General features: G+C 43.3%; 1 long non-coding RNA gene across 1 annotated transcript; it reads left to right on the top strand.

Moving 5' to 3' along the window:
* Positions 1 to 1,309: 1,309 nt before the first annotated feature.
* Positions 1,310 to 4,461, top strand: LOC135392880 (uncharacterized). The gene is made up of 2 exons (XR_010422280.1): positions 1,310 to 1,378; positions 3,599 to 4,461. It is a non-coding gene; the product is annotated as an uncharacterized LOC135392880 (long non-coding RNA).
* Positions 4,462 to 5,033: the final 572 nt, after the last annotated feature.

The following is a 5,033-nucleotide window of genomic DNA, read 5'->3' as shown; positions in this document are numbered from 1 at the left end:
TAAGCTAATTGGTAATTATAGAGCTCCCTGTATGGGATGCCACAGAAACAAGTTGGAGTGGGATGCGTACACTGTGCAGAAGGCATTTGCTTTCAATTGGACGAATTCGTGGAAGTCCGTGCCACTGCGCAAAATGCACAATCACATTAGTTCAATAAGGAATGAAGGCTCCTTTATATTAATTCCATATAACTGTTCCACATCACAATCCCTTCATGATGGCAGTCTTCGCTGCATAGCACATACGATCGTACTAGTTCAATTGAAAACGACTATTAGTTCAGACGAAATTCCGCAAAATTAGTCTTCATTGTGCATGGAGCAGTCTTCACCGCACAACATGCTTAATCACATTAGTTCAATGGTGAATTAATGCAACTCATTCGTATGACAGTCTTCGGTGCATAGCACAGAGGATCATATTTGTTGAATTGGAAATTCTCCTTTATAATTATAGTATGCGCGTTCAGACGCGAAATTCCGCAAAATTCGTCCACATTCGTCTGTGCATCGAGCAGTTTTCACCGCACAACATGCTTATAATCACATTAATTCAATGGGGAATGAATGCAGCTCATTCGACGGCATTAGAACCAATTGCCCCAATTGGTTCCACAATCACTCCGTGATGGCAGTCTTCACTGCATAACACATAGGAACGCATTAGTTCAAGTGGAATTCATCGTTTCGCATTAGTACCTGTTTAGGCCAATTAGTTGACTTGGTTTCTGATTCCCTTGTAGTGGGCTTCACCACAGCACCTTTACAGCGCCCAAACATAAAGCCAGCTTTCCTGCAACACTTCCCATTACTCCAATGAGGAATATGCGCGTTATTCACATTGCGCGAATTGCACGCTTCAATTCTCATTGAAACTCATTGAAATTTATCATAGCGCAGCCATGGAGCATTTGCTCATTTTTATATTTGTATCTGTACTTACTGGCTTTGCACTACGGCCTCCAGAGGTGTTGCTAACACCCTGGAACATTGTTGTCTTGCAGAGACAGTGTTTGTGCCGACCCAAGAGCGTGTCACATCTTTACGCTGTGCCGATGAGAGCCAAGAAGCTCGAAACGGCCGTCCACAGCTGGGATTGTGGCACGCTCGATCAGTAAACATATGCCTCACGTGCAGCCATAGAGCATTTGCTCATTTTTATATTTGTATCTGTACTTACTGGCTTTGCACTGCGGCCTCCAGAGGTGTTGCTAACACCCTGGGACATTGATGTCTTGCAGAGACACAGTGTTTGTGCCGACCCAAGAGCGTGTCACATCTCTACGCTGTGCCGATAAGAGCCAAGAAGCTCGAAACGGCCGTCCACAGCCGTTTCATGCGCCTCCATGCCTCCATGTTTTATGTGGGCACAGTACAAGTGAGTACACCATAAGGCATGTCTCTCCGAAAGACGTAGTCGAGGCAACCGCCACTTCTGCAAGCGGACTCTTAGGAAAAAATATTCCCGGGTATAGCACCGCAAAGGATACTGCCCCGATGAAATCTAGAAATTATCGCGTACATTGGAGGAAGAACCGTTGCGCTCGGCGTCAACGTTGATTTCACCGGTGAGGGTGACAGGATAGGTTCTTTCATTTGTTAAAGTTTCAGCCAGGAACGCATGTATCTTGGCAAGGAAGGACGAAACGGAAAAATGTATATGGACACCACCACAATGCGTTTCTTCTTCTTCGTAGGGTACCTCAATACTAGCTCCCAGGCATCCTACTTCTCCGTTCCTTCTTTTCCGCGTTTCGGCGATGCGAGATATGGGGCAAGATATTCACGAAATTGAACCCTTAGCAGCTGTCACTGTAAAAAGTCTACTACCAGCATTGCGAGCTGTTCCTTGCTGACTGTTACTTTCTGAAAGACAAAGCATATATTCAGCCCGGCAAAATAATATTACGATATAGAGTAAATTATTTTCGTGGCTTCTGCGCAATCCTGTAAAGTAACAGAGCTGGAACTAGTTATATTTCAAAAGGGTAACTGGAACACTAAGACTATCTGTATCTTACTTTTTGTATGAAAGATGGAAGTCTTTGAATGGAGGTGTATGTATTTGTCCTTTCTATGTTGTTCCAGCCTCAGAACTTCAATTCTCTTACTTTTTGTAGTTGCTTACCCATGATTGCCACGTATGATAATCATTGCAGCTGCGTGGACAGTTAAATAATTGCCAAGAGTTTTGCTTTATTACATTCCTAATACATCCTGCAATAGTACAAAAAAAAGAAAAGAAAAGAAACAGTACGAAGGCCTTCCCTGCAAAGCTCCATGTCAGTCTGTTCCCCTTTTTTGCGCACTCACGTTGATATGTTGTTCTTGTTTAAGCGACCGAAAAAACCTCTTTTGTTACTTCTTCTAGTTTATGGCAATGAAGTATACGTGTTCCACACCAAATGGTTGTGCAGGTTGCAGCACTACTATGTAACACTCAAAATTTGAAGTAGAGATTTCGCATGAAGGGCCTAGTCTTGTGAGCGCCCTTTTCTGCATTTCTGTATACTACCCATAATGGCTCGTGAAATAATGAAATGCATATCCATTAGGACATGTACTGACACAACTTTGAGTAGGGAAGCCTATCTGACATTGAGAATGACAATTTAATGTAGTACGGAGTTCATATGAAAGGAATCTTTCTTCTTCGCTTGCAACGTAACACAAGACAAGTGTTGAGAGACATATCGCTGTGTAATGTTGTTTTCTTTTGTACATTTGCCACACAGTGGCAGCCTAATGAACTGCATAAAACATATGCGTTTTGTGATGCCGTTCCACAGTAAGGGAAGATGGGCGTTTCGCGCAACCCGATTCGTCCTCACGTAAGGACAAATGTCGGCTTATGGACAACAAATAGACAATAGGGCGTGCACATTTTAATTCCGGTTCAAAATCATATCATTTTTCCTGGGCGCCAGCAAGGGCTCAGCAAACCACAGATATCCCAGCGATATCCGAGTAACATCCCGTAGTGGATGTTCGGATATCCCAGGAATTTGCCCAGAGAGCCCGTAGACGTCTTTTGTACATCCGTAGGACTAGCAAAAGACCCGCTTTTTTACGTTTCAAGAACGTCCTATAAATATCGCGACGGGATATTCGGACGTTCAGAGGATATCCGCGTTTGCATGCTTCTTCTTAATATCGTTTGGAATACTTATAGTTGTTTATGCTGACATTCACCCAAAATGCAACAAGAATATGCTGTAACATATATTTATTGTACCACGAACATAATTTTTTGCAGTGTATCGTATAACATTTACTAACATAGTTACGGGTGAACAAACTCAAATCCTGTCACGCTCAGCTTCTCACTGTCCGCTCGCAACGAGAATTGCCCTGTTCCCGATTCACTTCCCGTCCACTTTTGTTGCGATAAAGCGTAACTATAACACAACTAATAACACACTAATGCTTCACGTAAGCATTTTGAAAATATGGAAGCAGGATTGCGGGAACGTTCGTTAGGCCTAAAGTTTCGGATTACAATTCATCTGCATAGCTCACAATTCCTAGTTTGTTTTACACACACCGCGAGAAGAACGTTTACATTGTTTGCTGCAGCATTCATTCTTGTTTGGCACAGACGGAGATGGATTCTTCGAGAAGCACAACCACGAGCACCAATGTATGCACAGCGTACCATCGTACATCCCGTCCCAAAGCGGTACCCAACAAACAACAGACGTCCTGACGACGTCTGTAGGATATCCCATCTTGGACAATGGGATATCCCTGGGATCAGTCTGAGTATCCCATAGATATCCACGCGACGTACAGGAGACCAGGATATGGGCACTGTTTGGACATCGCAGATATATCCCTGCGATGTCACCTCGTGATATTGGGACAAATGTAGGACGTTTATGAACCGTTATTGTTCTGACTGTTCAAATTCAATATACAGTGAACCCTCGTTATTATGACCATGGTCGTTCCCGAAAATGTTGGTCGTAATGAGGAATTGTCATATTAACGGGGATGATTTGCAGGGCTTTCACTGCATTGTTCCCCAGGAGTACTGTCGTAAAGCGCGCGTGTCAGATTATCGGGGGTCATATTAACGAGGGTTCACTGTAATGTGCACTTATTTTACTTGATGCATCAGAAGTGACGACTCCCCGGTTTTATTGACGGAAAGTAGCCTACATATAGTATGTTAATTAATGAACGTAAACGTGTTTAAAGGTGCTTTCATCCTAAAAATAAGAGAAGTCCCCCAATGTGCGCCCCCTCCACCCCACCGCATTCGCGGAGGGAGAGCACAGCATCCACAATAGCGTCTGTTGCCGAAGTGACTGGAGCATATACTGAAATACAAGTTGTAGGGGTACGTTCATTATAAGAGTATTGCGGCGTAACACATTTCTAATGGTGAGGGGGTGCGTCTTTGCAGTTAATTCGTGTATGTTCAGATTCAAAGTATAACCAATAAAGTTTCTGACTTTCCTTCCTGTCTAATATTGTGTTTTTAACTCAGGCTATTCTCTATAATGTGAGGAACTGCTGAGTGGAGCTGTAAAAGTGATCGAATTCTGTTGCTCGGCTAGTGTCATGCACAGATAAATATGTTGCATGGCCAGCAGCACGCGAACGATAGAGATATATAACGGTTTTACTTGTTCCCCCATATCTAGTTAAGGTTCACAGAAGTTTTTGCTTGCTGTCAGCGCAAGAAAAAAGTTGCTGTCCATCATCACATATTTATCCGTACATCTCCAGGCGACGTCCTGGCGACATCCCACTGATGTTCAATGGTTCAATCAGTGCCCAAAATCTGGTATATACTATATCTTGCATCGATATACCTCGAGGATGCAGGCTTTTCAAACATCCAAAGTGCAATATGCTACAGATGTCCCTGGGACATCAGTTATTTACTAAGCAAAACAAACTCGAATGCTTTCTTGGGATATCCCACAGATATCGCATGGATGTCCAGATATTCAGGACGTTCACGACCTTGTAGGAATATCCTAGGGATATTACTGGTTTACTGGGTAGAGTGGATTGTGGTGGCG

The sequence above is a fragment of the Ornithodoros turicata genome, chromosome 4 (genome assembly GCF_037126465.1).
Source record: "Ornithodoros turicata isolate Travis chromosome 4, ASM3712646v1, whole genome shotgun sequence".
In the NCBI taxonomy this organism is placed as follows: Eukaryota; Metazoa; Arthropoda; class Arachnida; order Ixodida; family Argasidae; genus Ornithodoros; species Ornithodoros turicata.
Note: the sequence above shows the minus strand (reverse complement) of the source record. Positions and strands in the feature narration are given on the sequence as shown.